The sequence below is a fragment of the Cavia porcellus genome, unplaced genomic scaffold (assembly GCF_034190915.1).
Source record: "Cavia porcellus strain 051 isolate PalLab524CR breed Dunkin Hartley unplaced genomic scaffold, mCavPor4.1 scaffold_16, whole genome shotgun sequence".
NCBI lineage: Eukaryota > Metazoa > Chordata > Mammalia > Rodentia > Caviidae > Cavia > Cavia porcellus.
This window is the reverse complement of record NW_026947499.1, coordinates 15178518-15195874: the sequence shown is the minus strand read 5'-3', so window position 1 is coordinate 15195874 and position 17357 is coordinate 15178518. Positions and strand designations below refer to the sequence as shown.

Sequence of the window (17357 nt, the reverse complement as noted above, 5' to 3'; positions counted from 1 at the left end):
CATCTGCTTAGTACTACTAAAACATAATACCAAGTAGTTGTACGAAAGAGTTCCTTAAAGATCTGCCTCTAATGTTAGAGTTTGTAGTAAGATGTCATTTGATCAAAGTATTCGATAGCCTCAAATTTTTAAAAATCAGTCTTTTACTATTTTCTTGTGACTATGTCATTCTCCATCCCTTTCTCTAAGCAGCGAGGAAGGCTTGTGCTAAACAAGGCCTTGTGCTAAACAAGGCCTCTCTTCTCAAAGAATGAGGCTCCAAGGGACAGCTGTTATCACATGGAACCACCTGAGAGGCTCAAGCACCATGTCCTAGAGAACCGCCAGCCCCAGAAAATACACTACTCCTCCTTGGCAGCTGCCGGCTTTCTTGAAGCTGAGAGCATCCATAAGCCATTCCAAAGACCCTGACTGTTTCCAAGCTCGAGTGGCCCCACTCCTGGATGCAAAGTTTAATTTGATTTTTTCACTCGAGTAACTAAGACATTTCTGACACATTGCTTCAAAGAGGTCCTGGCACTGTGCTAGCAGAGTCATTTCCGCAGGCCTCCTCTTTTCACTCTGTCTCCTGCTTCCTTTTCCTGAATTTTCTATGCCTGGTCTCTGCCTCCACTAACCTGCCTCCACTTCCTTATGCAGTATCAAAGTAATAACACACCTCTGTGCTGGAAGCTGCTGCCTACTGAGAATCTATCACGGGCCTGCAGCTGTTCTGTGGATACAACACAGACAGACATTATCAGTCTGGTTTTATGGCTGAGATCATTATTTAAGATGCAATCAGTCCCACTAATAACACAGGGGTTGGTTTTTCAAATCAATGGCATCTCATTGTCATGTGGATATACTGGATAGCTTTTGTGATAGTGTGGCCAAACTTGGTCATTTTGCCAGTGACCTGAAACAGGTCACTGTACCTTCCGGACACTGCAGTCAGCAAGTTATATCAGGACCATGTGAGCAAAGACTATACACATCCTGCTTGTTGCCTGAGACCGTCCTCTGACGTTTTCTGATAATACCAAGAAAGTATCAATGTTAAAACTTGCAGAATGCACATCAGAGGTTTGAATAAAAACCCTTGGGGCAATAGCAGGGCCTCCTCTCAAGAAATGCTACATTGCCAATGCTCTTGATGACATGATCTGGTAAGACTACTGGTTAAAAAACCTACTCTAAACAGTGGCTTAAAACAATGGCAATCACTGATGTCACCGCTGATGCTGTGGGTTGACAAGGCTAAGCCACTAAGCCTCAGTTTGGGATCTCTTGTGCGGTTGCAATCATTGTGACTGGGGCTTGGATCACCTAAACGTTTCCTTCATTCATATGTCCGACATCTGGGCTGGGAAGACTCAGACAACTGAAGGCTGGAAAAGAGCAGGGACTCTTTGGACATCTCTCTTCTAAGTGTCCTTCCCTCTTCGTGTTCTTTCAGGATAACATAGTTCTTACTGGGGGACTGGAGGTACCCAGAGTGAGCGAAGCAATGGAAACTAGCAAAGACTTTCCTGCCTCTCCATTCTAACCTTACCTCAGAGTCACACTTTGTCACCTCCACTGCATCTGTTCATCAAGGCATCTGTTCACAAGATAGAAGAACAAGAAATAGAAACAGCACCTCTTGATTAGAGGAATGTGAATGAATGTGCAGGTATTTTTAAGGCCAGTATAGTCATGGCACAAATTATGTACATTCATCCCACAGGCAACAATTACAGCTCCCTTCCCAAAGACCCAGAAACCTCATCTAAAGTGCTGTCAGGCTCAGTTCCAGGATCCTGTTGTGGAAATCAAATCCAAGTGCGGTCAGGCTCCTTCATAGAAATTCTGCAAGCCCAGCTCTTTGAGTGCAGTTTCTCTGGATCTGAGGCCCTGTGAGCTCAAAAGAAAAAAATATATTTCCCAACCCATCCAGTCTATCACAGTGAGACCCACACACTGTAACAGACATTTAAAAGGAGGGAAATGGGAGTCACCTGGGCATGTGTTGCCAGTGCCTTGATTAGTTAGAGCGCACTCTAGCCACCTAGGAATGACTCTCCACAACTCTAAGCTCCCAATCCTGGCTCTGGGTGGTCCAACCTCCCAAATCATCCTCCCATTTATATAAGAAATGGTCAGTATTAGCAGCTGAGTAGACATGTTTGTTTGTTTGTTTACCTGCTTCTTCCCTGTTCTAGTTTGAAAAGTAAATCACTTCTTTATGCTTTGGATCATCTTGTGGGGAACCAGACTGTTTCAAAGCTCAGGGGCATCTAAGGACACCTGAGGATGTGACCCCACATATCCAGTGCAGGCACACAGTGGGATACAGTTAGTTAACCTTGACTTAGCACAGATAAATGTGCGTGTTATGGCACGACATAAGAATGTAAATATGTGATAGCAATCTGTATAAGAATCAGACAAGACAAGCAATCTGTATAAGAATCAGAAAAGACGCAAGCAGCTCTTGCTCTTGTGCTCTTGCACACTCGTGCTCTGCTCTGTGCCCCGCTGCCTACTTTGTTGCTGACGTCTTGCACACACATGCATTCTTTAATCTTGGGACCTCACCCTTGAATATCTCTCTTGGGCCCCATAAGCAGGCAACATGCCTCTGTCCTAGTGAATCTAAAGTGAGGCTTTTCCATTCGTAAAATCATCTTTAAAACTTCTTGAGCTCCCTATCTAGCTTAGTGGGGTTCACCTCATGGAATAAAAATCAGAAATATCTTCAAAGTCAGTCTTTCCTTACTGTGCTCCCTCTGAGACCAATGCCTTTAAAATCCTTAGATGCTCTAGTATTTGAAGGAGAAGATTTATGGGAGACACATGGAAGATTCTGAAGAGCATTTTGCCAGTTCAAAAGGTGCCCTGGTCTTTCTGAATTCCTAACAAAGGATCTTATAGTCCTACCATAGATGTGGTATTTGGCCCTGAGGCCCTTTTTAATTCGACTGATCTTTGCCATCTGTAAACTCAGCAAGTTTTATTTCCTTTGTATTGACTCCAGGTTTTTATTTAAATTAAATCATCTTTTTTATAATTAGGTTTATTGGTATAATTTAGATAAGCATAATGATCACATTCATCATAGGGAATTTGTACCTGAACATGATATATCTTAGTTCCTCTCTTTTTTTTCCTCATCCCCCCTCCTTCAATCCCTAAATTAAATCTCCTTTTTAACTGATTATCTACCTCTTTGGCCTTACCACATAAAGCTATAAGCAACAAGTTGATACTTTTGACGGTTTTCCTGGAAATACCCTTTCCAAGCCCACCATTCACAAGAAATATACTCTGCTTTCTATACCACCATAAAAGTTCCTGGTGCTAAACTTTTCCACAATTACAGAACATGAATCCCCATACATTCACATTCCCTACTATTCCTGAAGCCCTCACCAGCAACTTCCTAGGAGCCACCAGGCCTCCACTAAAAGTATCTTCAAGGGCCATCTTTTGTCATTGGTTTAGTTTATGTCCCCTAGAGGTGAGGACTTTTGTCCATTTTATTCACTGTGTCATCCTTTATTGGCTAGATCTTCATCTGGCATATTGTAGACATTCTAAATATTAGTTGCAGCTGAGCATGGTGGCACTTTGCTTACAATTCCAGCATTTGGAAGGCTGAAACCAGAGGACTGGCCTCAAGTTTGAGGACAGTCTGGGCCACGTGGTGAGTTCAAGACCCACCTAAATTACATAGCAAGACCACGTCTCTTAAAACTAAATAAATAAATAAATGTATATTGAATAATACAATAGAATACAATAATTCATTGTTCATACATTAAGTGTTAAAGCTGGGAGTAGAACCAAAGCAAAATTATTGGCCATCCCAAATCCCGTCATTTAACCATACTGCCTCTTGGATTAGCAGAAACTTGACTGCTAAAATTGACAAATTCACCTCCACAAGTGACCTTCAATTTGTGGGGAGGAGGTGTGAAGAAGAGGACAGATGAATAGGTAGGGCAAAAGTCCCCACCACCAGTGGCAGCCCAAACTCCTTACCATTGTCAGAAGATCACTCTATACTTGACACCAAGTCTTTAGAGCTCTTGTGTCCTCTCTCATGATTCCTCACCTGGGTCTCCTCATTAGGCCCATAGGACTTTCCCCCACTCTCATTACAGAAAACCAAGCCTCCAGTGTCTCATTGTAATGTGGTGCTGATCATAGTGCCCAGTCCATAGATCAGCATAGTATCTTGCACATGTAATCACTCAACAAATCTTACTCAGACAATGCCAATTATTGTATGGGTGCAGAAGCTGAGGCACAAGGAGAGAAAAGCACATGCCTGATTTACATGGTGAGTAAATGACAGAGTCAAGACTAGCATGTCTAATCCCTTCTGAATCAATGCACTTTCTGCTGTCCCAATGTAGCTGCACATACAGAAGACATCAAGTCCTGGAAATGGGTTTGCTACATTCAAGTATACTTTAAAGCACAAATACGGAACTCTTTAGGATACTTTTGCAAAAGAAACATAGACCTGACTGAGGGATGTGCTCAGCCAGGCATGTGGACTCCTCAGGGGCTCCCAGTAACTCTGTCTCCATCAGTGTTTTACTAGAAAAACAGATATAACACAAGTTACACAAATGTTTAGTAAATTATAAGATCAGCTTATGATGGTCAGCCACAGAATCAGATGAGGAAGCATGCATAAGGTGTCTACACACTGGAGACTGAACGTTTCAGTCTAAGGTCTGGAGTTCACTGCAGTGCCCCCTACAGTTCTGCATCAGGAGGCCAATGGGTCCATACTGGAAGGCTGAAGAGTCTATGCTGGAAGGCTGAAGAATCTGAGGTTAAAGCCAAAGAATCTGTACTGGAAGCCAAGAGATGATGTCCAAGCTGAAAGCATAGACTAGATCTCCTCCCAAGAAAAGAATCAAGTCCATCCTTCCTCATTTCCCCTTTATACTATCCAGGTGACAAGCCACCCTATGGTGGGTCCTATACCCTAGGATATAGAATTGCTGACCCCACTTAGTTAAGCTTCTAAACTTCTCAAATTCCCAACACAATCAATCAACAGTTACAATCCACCCCTTGTTAACCCAACACATTTCTTTAAACCAGTCTCCAGATACAAAGACATGCTCCTAATTACACCTAATATGTGTAATTCCCTCTCCAGAATAGAAGGTAGTTTTATTTGGATGATGCTTACTCTTATCTTGAACATTGTAACACAGGTTTAACAATCCTTAAGGACCAGCATTAAGTCTATCAACATTATATTACATTAGAAATACATTAGGAGAGAAGTGGTACAATTGCAATTCTCTTTTCTGTAGCTGATCACAGGATTATAGCTGTTATTTGGAACTACCTTCTTCTACTACCCATCCTGTATTCCCTCGGCCTTCAGCAAGCACCTTAGTAGGTCTTGGTTCTTTCCCTGGTGGAATGACACATAGCTTCATTCCGAAGGTCTGGACCATTTGTCATTCCACCTGGATTAGGTTGTTATAGTTTTCCATTACATTTAATAACATGCCATGGTAACACTAAGAGATGCCCCTAGGGATCTCCTGCACTCTACATATGTCTTCCTGTTCTCCATTGTGGAGTAGTAGTCCAATTTCCTCTTGACAGTCTGGGGACCCCTGACAACACTGTAACCCCTTAGAGGCATGAGGAAACCAAAATGACCAGGGGGAAGTCTTGACTTTCAGTTCGGTGGTATTATTATTGTGCTTCCTGGTACAAGCTTTCCTGCCTTTGGAACTAAGACTTCTAAGCCAGCAGAACATAAGGTTGTGGGAACAGGAGCAAAAATTTTGCTAATGGGTCACTTGGGGTAATGGTAAATAGCACCATTTGTACTTCCACCCATTGAATCCTGGACTTGTGAAATCTACCTACAAGAGTCACAGTACTATACAGTAGATGCTGAAAACTACCTCCTTTTCTGGCAATGGAATTAGTGCATTTCTGTTTGCATGTATAATAGTTATGACATGTTAGATGTAATTATGAACATGTCTTCAAAGCATATACACCCTTTTGAAATATGTTACCCCAATTCCCCAAGCTATTGTCACCTATCTGGCACAGTAACTGTGTCTTCAAAATACCATTCCATCTTTCTATCAATCCAGCTGCTTCTGAATGGTGAGGAACATGGTAAGACCAGTGAATTCCATAAGCTTGAATCCACTGCCTTACTTCTCTGGCTGTGAAATGTGTTCCATGGACAGAGAAATGCCATGTGGAATTACATGACAGTGGTTAAGGCATTCTATGAGTCCACAGATGGTAATTTTGGTAGAAGCATCACATGCAGTGAAGGCAAATTTCCATACTCAGAATATGTGTCTATGCCAGCAAGGACAAAGGACAGCCCCTCCTATGACGGAAGTGGTCCAAATAATCAACCTGCTACCAGGTTGCAGTTTGATCACCTCACTTCTGGTGAATTTTATTATATTCAGAGTTTGCAGCCCATGATAATATGTCATGCAAGTCTGTGTCAGAGATCTGCACTGAGAAGGCCCAAAGGTCAGTAGTGGAAGCTACAATGTCTGCACCAGCAGGATGAAGGATCTGTGCCAGCAGGTTAAGGGATCTGCACTGCAACCAGGAGGTAACACACAAGGTAAAGACCAGAGCTCCCCCTGAAGAGCACCACAGCCATCCTTAGTGACAACAAAGAGCTGAGCTCCTCCAATAGACAGTGGTCCACTTACTGGAAATGAGCCTTGAGTTGGGAGCTGAAGGGATGGATTCTACTTCTAGGCTGCTAGAAGAAGTGAGCAGTGAGAATAGCTGAGCTCACATCAGGAAAACCAGCGGGACAAACTTCTTAGGAGAATCAACTGCACACCATTTTCCCCTCTAGTCCTCCTTTTATGCTGTTGGCAACAGTCCTCAGGTGGGCCTCCCATACCCAGAATCACGCTGATTCAGTTCATCTGGGTGGTACAAATCACTTCATCACAGTCTCCAAAGCTGTGGAATCTTTTATCAATTCTTCTAACTGTCTCTTCTTTCATTCCCGAGGTTTTAACATACTTCCTCCAAAGTCCACGCTGTGGCTTTTTCAGTTGTACTACGAAGATTGAACTACAACTCTAGTAGTTTGGTTAAAAGTAGTACTAACACAGAAGAGATGAAGACACTCACCTCTGAATTGGGAGGGTAACAGAAAGGTTTAATTTAAATAAAATCCACCCAGTGCCTTCTATGGCTAGGCATCAGACAGAGCATGATGTCTACCACATAGTAAATATTCAAGATCTTTATTGAGATACTGGCTGAGTATAATTTATGCATACTCACACTTAATATTACCCAAAGGAAAAATCACATCACACAAAAGAAACAGACAATGCAGTGGCATTTTTCACACCCAATCAGCTATCCTATAAGGCAAACAGAAGGGATGCCCCCCCTGGTCTGCAGATAGATGGGGAAACTGAGCCTCAGAGTTACATTTCTTGTTCAAAATTCCATATCTAACAACTAGCAGCCTAGAAATAGAATCCATCCCTTCAGCTCCTGACTCAAGGCTCATTTCCAATAAGTGGATCACTACCTATTGGATTGCTGCCTATTGATATAGCACTTATGAGATTCAATAACACATTCTCTCATTGAACCAGCTACCTGGGTGGCAGTCAAAAACTCAGACTCTGGAATCAGACTGAACTGGTTTCCAGTCATCACCTTGTCACTTACCAGTTGTGTGGTCTTAAGAAAATCATTGTCTTTGTCTAGACCTCTGCTTTTTATCTGTAAATGAAGAATAATAATATAAATTCCTAATGAACTTCCCATCTTTTATCTCCCCTTCCTAGGACACAGATCTCCTCTACTAGCAAGAATGTGTAGCACTTTTCTTTGGGGAACCAGGACTCCCCCATTCTCACTCTGTGTGTTTTTAGATGAAGTTAACTCCACCTCCAATTCCAGAAGTGGACACATGACTAAAGCTTAACCAATCAGAGCACTCCATGCCCAGCCTTGCTGGTTGGTTCAGAGATGAACTCAGAATCCAAACTGGAGATGCAGTTACAGTATGAACCTCTGGGAAAGACAACCTCTCTACCCAGTGAAGTTGCTGAGCAGATCACTGGCACTCCTGTAACTAATTAGATACTGAACAGTGACAGGATAAGAACCTGCTTGATGGTGAAACCAAGCCAGAAAAAAAGCATAATAGGAAGAAAAATACTTAAATGACATAATTCGGCCTTTGGAACCAGCTATGCTTAGTTTCCCCACATTTACCATTTCATGGGCCAATATGTCTTGTCCCAAGATGTTTGGCTTGAGTTTCTATTCCAAGAAGAGTCCCAAAATTTCAGTTCCTATGACTCTTGAATGTGACGCCATGAGATGATGCTTATAGAGCACTTAGCACAGAGTCTAATACCCAGCAAGGGATCAATAAATGACTTGTACTTTTATTATCCCTTGCCTGACCCACCTCATTACTCTCAAAATAATTAACAGAGCAAGCGGCAGTGAGTGGAGATGGGGCTGCTGCCTTGTCCTCCTGCACCCCTTGCTTGTTTCTCACTGCCTCTCGCACCTCTGCAGAACATTCTAATGCCAGAAGGCTTAGGAAAGATACAGATTGATGAAAACTAGTACAGAAAGGTTGTTACCTGCTCTTGTTAAGGAAACCAAAGAGGAGGTGAGAGGTAGGTAGGAAGGACGCAGCCAAAGGAGCCCAAGGGACCTCTGAGCCTGCAGACCTCAGCAGCTGGAAGGTCAGTCTTGGTATGAGCAAGCAAACAGAACTCCCAGAGCCCATGACCTCATGCCAACCTTATCATCTAAGCAGGAACCGAGCGGCCCCTCTGACCTCCCTGCTGCCTGTGCCCTTGGCTGAGTCATGCCCCACTGCTTCTGCACAGCAAAGTCTCAGCATGTTGCTGAGATCTGAGAGAGACACCATAACGAGAGATATTGTCAGCAGCGGTGTGACACAGGGACGAGGAGGCAGCAGGACTGTGTCCTGCTTTTTGGTTTCTGCTCCTCATTCCTGGTCAGGATTAGAGATCATCTCACCTTCCCAATTCTCCACTGATTTTCATTCTTTCCCTTTTTTCTGCCTCATTTTTTTCATTGCTTCTTAATCTCCTTCTATCTGGATGGCTCTAATTTTGCCTTCTGGAGAGGACTTTACTGGTACTGCAGCCAGATCTCCTGTGTACTTCTACATTCCACAAAGCTTCTGTGTGCCTTGATGCTAAAACTTTGTATCTGTCACCTCTTCCAAGCCTTGCCCTTAACACGACAGCTATGTCCCTCATCTGCAGACTCAGAGTCCCTGGGAAGACCCATTGTTGATGACTAACTAGTGGATACAGTTCCCTTATTTGGGAGGTGGGACACTCTCTGAGGTGCAATTTATATTCCAGAGCTCCCCTATGAGATCTGGCTATGCTGGAACTTTACCAGAATTTAAATCTTTTTTTGGCTTCCTCCCCTTTCTTTACCCTATTTCCCTCATCTTCTTACCAGTTTCTCCCATAAGAAGTTCTTTTTTTTTTTTTTTTGTCTTTTTCTTTTTTATTGGTACCAGGTATCAAACTCACGATCACACACTTGCAAGGCAGGTGCATATGCCACTGAGCTAAATCCCCAGCCCCCCATAAGAAGTTCTTAATTAATAACTTACTTGCATGCAAATCTTGATCTCTAATCTACTTCTAGGGCAACCCATTCTAGCAGCACCAATTCTGCTTCTGTGAACAGAACTTAGTTTTCCTTTGGAGCGAGTGCCTTCTTCTGTTCCTAGGGCCTGTGGTTTGCTTAAAGCTGGTGACTCCATCTCCCAGTTTGAGTGAGGGACATGCCACAGACTTGGCCAATCAATTTATTTGCCAGCCCATGACCTCGGTGACTGGTTTAAGGACAAGCACATGACCCAACTTGGTCTGATGGAAGTCATGTTCATGAATTGTGCTGCAGCCACAGAAGAAAAGAAGATCCTGTTTGGATTTATGAGTAACATCTGACTCTTGAGCTGTAAGAGACCATCTTGCCACCAAGGTGGGGGGGGCTTACCTGGGAGTGACGCTGATATGAAAGAAGGCAGAGCTGAGAGGACTACAGAGAGGGATCAAGTGGAAACAACATATAAGCACCTGGATTCTTTTGTACCTGACCTTCAACTCTGACCCAGAGATTAATCCATTGCTTGGCTTTCAAATATTTTTGCACCGCATACATTCCCACCTCACATTGATCCTAAAAAAAAATACATGCTATTATTATCCCCCATTCCAAGCCCAATGGGGCTCAGAGAGATGAGGTCACTTGTTCCAGGTCACACAAAGGACTTTTGCTTAACTCACAGCCCTCGAGAAAGGAGACTCAGAGCAGGACTGTCCTTTCATCCCACTCATTCATGCACATGGTATCTAGCACAGAGGTGAGAGCAACAAATGCTTGCTGGACCCAGGAATGATGCTTTTATGAATAAGTGGGTGAATGAATGAATGAGTGGTGAGGTTGGAAAGGAAAGCAAACAAGTGGTTCCCTACTTCCAGGATTTTTAGAAAATGAGAGACGGGCATGCCTGATGACAGATAATCCTTTCAGTCTACAGTTTCCTCAGATAAAGCTCTAAGCACAGAGACAGGGAGCTGGCCTGCTCTGGGAACCAAGAAAATTAAGATCTGTTCCTTTAATTCTAGAATGTCCCACTTAATGATACAATGGAAAAATCAGAGGCCTTGAAAATAAATCTAGTTCAAAACCCACAGTTCATCAATTGTAAGCTTCATAACCTTGAATTAGTGACTTGGCTTCTCTGAGCCTTTTTTCTCCTCCAAAAAAAGGACAATTCATGAATGCATCTTCTAGGACTGCGAAGAGAAGATGCACATGGTGAGCAGCTCCCTTTAGCATATCTCCTATGACTCAGTTTGTCTTACATTTAAAACAGCGATCACAAGAACCCTTTTGGTTTAAAGAGAACTGAATAGTTCCAGAGCCCTTTCATAGAATAGCCACCAGCCAGCTGCCTCCCTGGGGTGCTGGGAGCTTAAATGGGACATTGCATATGAAATGCTTTGAGAGCCTTGGAAGAAAAGGGCCCAGAGAATCCAGAGTGTTATTATTAGACATGGAAAGGAGCACGCCAGAGTGCGGAGCCCACACACGCCGCTCATATAATCAAACTGACATTGAGGTTTACAGTGCATCGAACACTGCGTTCCAGTCCACGGAGCTAAAAATGGAAGCCTGGGGAAACAGCAGCTGGGTTAAAAGCTGAGCAGATGCAATTTGCTGAGTGGACTCCCGAGGGCTGGAGAGCAGAAAAGCCAGCCTCTGCCACCCAAATGGAGGCAGCAGTGAGCTTGGGGCAGGTGGGGACATGCGCTCCACCTGCCACAGACCAGCCTTATAGACTCTGGGAAGCAGCCAGCCAGGATGGCAGCCTCACCTTGAGTAAATAACTTCCCTCCTTTAGGCCTCAGTTCCCCATCTGTAAAGTGGATCTATTACAAAGTTTATGTATAGAAAGCTTATGAGAACTAAACTAATTAATACTAAGCGTTCCTTATCCAAAGTGCTTGAGAGAATAGAGGTGTTTCAGATTTGGGATGCTTTTGCATTTTGGAACATTTGCCCATACATAATGCAGTACCTTTGGGGATAGGCCTAGAGTATGAACATACACTTTCATCCGTATGTCCTGAAGGCAATATCATTGATCCGTTTTAGTGTGCCTGCATTTTGACAGCCACTTTATCCTGTGAAGCTGATCAGGCATGGAATTTTCCACCTGTAGTCTCATAAAGACACTCAAAACTTTTTGGATTTTTCACTGCTGGATTGGGGATGCTCGATTTTACTGGAAACGTACTTGGCAGAGGGCCTGTAGCAAGGCACTATGGTGAGCTTGCAGTACCTGCCAATGCAGGTTGCAGGCCCTGTTTCTCACTGAACTGCATCCCCAACCCTTTTTATATATTTTTTATTCTGAGATGGGTTTTCACTGAGTTACTACGTTACTCAAGCTGAGCTTAAGCTTGCAATCCTTCTGCCTCAGCCTCCCAGAGTGCTGAGATTACAGGTGAGTGCCACCAGCACATTTTTTAAAATATGTCTTTATACATCCTAAAATCAGCTCATGCCCCATGAGAATCCCTGCATTGATGTCTCAAACTTGAATATATTCCTGCACTTCTCCAGGACAGGCAGGCCCCTATCCATCTCTTGGTCCCTCCTATAAAGCTAAAAAAAAAAAAAAAAAATTAATCTGTGTTGAATTGGGAAACCAGGCTAACCTACCCATGGCTCGCATTTCTCGCCCTACATCAACCTCTAGAACATTGGTTATGCTGAAAGAATTGTTTGTACAAGCCTGCTTACATTCCCTCATGGTTCTGTACTTCAGATGACATTCTCCCAGAATGATCCACCCTCCCCAGAGGGCAGAGGCTGTTTAGGAGTCTGATGGTGCTTTTATATATGTCCCTGGATGGAGCTGGGGACCCGAGGAGAGGAGTTCTAAATGAACAGCACCTGCTTAGCTGCTGGGATCATCTTAGCCTTTCCAATCCAGAGCCAGCTCAGACCTTGGAGACAAGGAGTCCACAATGACATGCGGCTGCAGAAGAAGTCTGGATGCCCATATTCTGCAGAGCATGTCAAAGCTGATGAACCTCAAGCTGCTTGTTATGGCTTGTGTCTAAATGTTCCCCCAACACCTCATGCAATCACTGATAGGGTTGTTTTCAGATATGGCTGAATCTAGAGTGTGCAACTGATTCATGGTGCAATGCTGGGATTAAAGGTGGGTGATTACTAAATCAGTCCACTCATTGGTTCAGCACCAGCCTAATTCCAGTAACCTGGATACAATATAAGGAACAGAAAGATGTTCATTTTCTCTCTCCCTGATTGCTTTGTTACAGCCTCCCCATCATGAACTGCTCTGCCCTGCAATGCCATCCTGCCTTGGATTATGAGCTGAAACGTCTACAAACTGTAAGCTAAATAATTCTTTCCTTCCTAAACTTTGGGTGTCAGGTATTTTGTCTCAGCAACAAGAAAAGTAACTAAGACATTGCTTCAAGGGGACATTTCCATTCTCCCACCCAGCTTCACAGAAACCACGTGATGGTCAGATAATCAGATGATCTAGTTTCCCATCTAGGACAGAGGCCACAGACCATGGGAAACTCATTAACCACCCTGAACCTCCCCCCAAAAAATCTCTCCTAGTTTTGCAGGTTTCCCTGAGAGAAAATGAAATCATGATTATGGAAATATTTTGTGACCATCCTTCACTAACTATGCAACCAATATTCTCTGTGCCTCAGTTTCTTCACTGCTGCAACATTGGTTAAGCAGTACAACTTCCCTCAGAAGTTTGCTATGGAATAGGGTTAGTAAAAACATGCAGATTTGCTGTGGAATAACTGAATAGTATCTATAAAAATGCACAGGTTTAGGAAAGGATTCGGTAAGGTGACCAACAGTGCTGGTTTGCCTACCTCTGACCTCACAGCGTCCTTGGGGTGGGAAATCACTAAGATCAGGAATCACTAAGATCAGGATGAGTCACCATTCCAGGATTCTATGTCTTGACTCAGTGTTTAGCACCTGGTGGGGTCCACCAGGCATTAATTAGCTCAGTGAGTAAGGCCCCCCATCTCACACAATAAACTCAGAATCTAGAAACTGCTCAGATTCAGTACCACCCTGGTGGGGGGGAGAAACCTTTGTATTGTGTTCTCAATCACACCTGCAAACTGGAATCACCCAGGTGCTTTTAAAAACTCTCCTTGTAAGGTTCCCAGCCCAGAGTAATGGAGTCAGAAACTGTGACATGGGATCTAGCATCATTTCTTCTTGTTTCATTTTGTTTTGTGTTCGTAGTGCTGAGGATCAAACTCATGGACTCGCATGTGCAAGGCAAGGCTGTACCACTGAGCTACACCCCCAGGTCCTGGCATCATTGTTTTAACAATTCCCCACATGCAGCTCATGGTGAAGACCCCCCCAAAACTGTGCTATCCATAAAGCAAAGCAGGCTCCCACTTGGGAAAAGAGTCTTTTCACAAATACTAGGTGACTTTCAGAGGCCCATCACTTATCCGGCTTCATTCCCAGGATTAAAAGAGGGAATGCAGCACTGAACAAGAATCTCAATAAGTGAGAGGCATATTATTGTTCATTGGATGCTCCTAAAATGGCATTAAGAGCTCAGGCTCTGGTACCTTCTCAGAGTAAGAAATGGAGTGTGTGGACTTGAGCAGCAGCTCGCCCTTCTTTGCCTCAGTGCCCTCATCTGTAGAATGAAGATGTTAATGCCTGCCTGTCTGGGTTGGGGGTTGGAGGGGTATTTTCAGGTGAGTTCCCAGGGAGAAGGAACCACACAGAGCTGCCATCAGCGTCTTTACTGCTTGGCCTGTATATAGTGGCCATTATTGAGCTTTACAGTCCTATGTGCTGTCAAAACCAGGTAGCACCAGCATAGCTGTCTACGCTATGGCCTGCTTACGCAAATGTGTGCTGCTGCGCACCTGTGCTGGACAGTGGGGTTGTGTCCCTACAGCCCCCACACTGTCCCATAGGGGTGTTATGAGGATGAATGGGGAAAATATATTCGTAGCAAGTGAAAGCGGAATAACTGAGGTGGTGCTGAGTAGTAATGTCCCATTATTGAGCCGATTTTGCAGATGAAAAAATGAAACTTAGGCACTTTGTTCAGGTGCACCCAGCTCCTAAGGGTTGGGCCAGGAGCTGTCACGTGGTTCTGTCACAGTATTCTGTACACAGCTACTGGCTGTACACCCTGCCTGTGCCCAAGTCTGCCCTGCATCTCCCCACATTCTCAGAATTTCCATCTCTGATTCCTGCAGCCATGGGCAGCCACGCAATACTAATCCCCAAAACGAGTACAAAGTCAAACACACAAACAAAAGTAAGATCCTTGCCCCTAGATGAGTTTTCTGGGTGTATCTCATGCCACCTTCCCCTTCTTTTCATGGGCCCCTAATGGCAGACCAAAGACTTCATGGGTATCGTTACTCCTGTAATACCCACAGCAAACTAGGAGACAGGTCTTATCTCTATTTTACTTTTGAGGAAACTGAGACTCAGAGAGAATTCAGAAATTTGCCCAAGGATCAGGGTATAGTAGTATGCAGCTGTCATCCCAGAACTCAGGAAGGCTGAGGCAGGGAAGTTGCAAGTTCAAGACCAGCCTGGGAAACTTAGCTATTTAGCAAGCTGCTGTCTCAAAATCTTTTCATAAAAAAAATTTTTTTTAAGGAGTGGGGATGTGGCTCAGTGTGAAAGCCTTTGGCTCACCCCTGTGGTGGTCAGCTTATAACACTAGCTGAACTGAATCAGTGTGGTGCTGAGTTTGGATGGCTCACCTGAGAATGGGTGCCAAGATAAAAAAAGAGACCTTCAGAGGAAGAGGTAGTGTTGTTGGTTCTCCTGGTTGGTGTTGGTTCTCATATTGCCACTGGTTCTCTTAGAGGAGTTTGTCAAGTTTCTTTCCTGATATGAACTTGGTTGTTCTCATCATCAGAGGAGCTCAGCACCTTGTTGCTGAGAATGGCTATGATTCACTTTGGGGGAGCACTGGTCCTTATTTGAGCATTGCTTCCTGGCTCCAGTGTAGAATCCTCAACCTACTGGCACAGATGCTTCATCGCACTGGCATAGACTTTCTAGCTTCCACTGCTGATCTTTAGACCTTCCAGTGCAGATCTGTGAAACAGATTTGTATGAGACATTGTCGTGGTTTTTGGTCTTCAGCTGGAATCATGCAAGACAGGACATTGCCATGGGATCCAGGCCCTCAGCTGAACTTTTTGGAATTTTTAATGTGTGGACAGATTTCCTACATTTCTTGTATACTCCATGGGTGACTGCTATAAAATAATTCTATAAATTATGTGTCCTGTATTAAATTGTTTTCCTTGCAAACACTGACTACAACTCCCCCACACAAAACATCGGCATGTATGCACATGTGTGCACACATACATAGGCATGAAGCATGTCCAAGGAATCTAGGATATCTGGCTGCACAGCTATGCTCTGAGTCTTCTGCCTCCAGTGGCTAACAGTCAGCTCTCAGTGGAGAGGGAGATTTCAGGAAGCGCATCAAGAGATTCAGCGTTCTCTGAATTGTTCCTTGTTTCAGTTTTTTGGTTTTTGCCTATTTTATTTTACTTTGCTCTTCTTCTCCCAGCCCAAAACCCACAGTAAAGGTCAGAAGTGATTTTTGACATAATATAAAAAGCATTCCAACCTTAAAATCATGTAGGAATTACTAAGAGTGTTTAGCTTCAGGGAGATGGTGGCAGACAAGAGCAGAAAAACTCTAAAGAGCCAGCTTAAAACCTCTAGATGTCCTAACTCTGAGAAGATTATACAAATCAATATAAAAAATTGATTCAGAAAATAAGCATCAGGAATGCCAACAACATCTAAGATGAATACACAGTTCTCAGATGAAAAAAATACAAATGGAAAATAAATACATGAAAAAATGTTCATCATCATTACTCATTAGAGAAATGCAAATTAAAGCCACACTGAGATTCCATCTCATTCCAGAAACAATGGCCAGAAACAAGAAAACTACCAACAACAAATGCTGGAGAGGCTGTGGGGGGAAAAGGAATTCTCCTGCACTGTTGGTGGGAGTGTAGACTGGTGCAACCACTGTGGAGGTCAATCTGGAGATTCCTCAAAATCCTGGGATTGGAAATCCCATTTGATCCAGCTATTCCACTTTTAGGCATATTCCCAGAAAAACTGAAAACATCCTACCACAGTGATATATGTGCACCCATGTTTATAGCAGCACAATTTGTAATAGCCAGATCTTGGAAACAACCTAAGTGTCCATCAACTGAGGAATGGATAAAAATGATGTGGTATTTTTATACAATGGAGTACTACTCAGCTATAAAGAAGGATCACATTAAGATATTTATAAATAAATGGATGCAACTTGAGACCATACTCCTAAGTGAAATAAATCAAACTCACGTGTATAAGTACCATATAGTCTCCCTAAGTGTAAGAAATGGTAAGAGTACATAAGATTTTATAGTAATCATGATTCCCCATTACATTGCTTTGAAGCCTTATAATGTTTTCATTCATTAGTTGAGATGGTTTTATCCTGGTTTGTTTTATTTTATTATCTGTGATGGTATGAACATCTATTTTGAAGAAAACAAGACAGTATGACAGTCATTGCTGATTTAATATAATCTTGTTTTGAAGTCCTACCATACTTTTGTTCTTCTGTTTCCATTGGTTCTATCATGTTGTATCTTATTGGATTTTAATATGTGTAATAGTATAAACAATTTTTTATGGAAAATGAGATAATATAGTAGCCATTG

The 17357-nt window shown here is 43.2% G+C and overlaps 2 long non-coding RNA genes across 5 annotated transcripts in view; both read right to left on the bottom strand.

The window, feature by feature from the left end:
* LOC111753960 (uncharacterized) overlaps positions 1-15342 on the bottom strand; it is a 31984-nt gene extending 16642 nt beyond the window's left edge. Inside the window, exons 1-2 of the long non-coding RNA XR_010039672.1 lie at positions 6699-15342; positions 1535-1882 (exon numbers count right to left, since the gene is read on the bottom strand). This is a non-coding gene — a long non-coding RNA (uncharacterized LOC111753960). The remainder of the gene's footprint in view (positions 1-1534; positions 1883-6698) is intronic.
* The window catches only part of LOC106025360 (uncharacterized), a 66760-nt gene that overhangs the window by 31838 nt on the left and 17565 nt on the right, over positions 1-17357 (bottom strand). For all 4 annotated transcript variants that reach the window (XR_001198956.2, XR_010039669.1, XR_010039670.1 and 1 more), the window contains one exon: positions 15363-15702. This is a non-coding gene — a long non-coding RNA (uncharacterized LOC106025360). The remainder of the gene's footprint in view (positions 1-15362; positions 15703-17357) is intronic.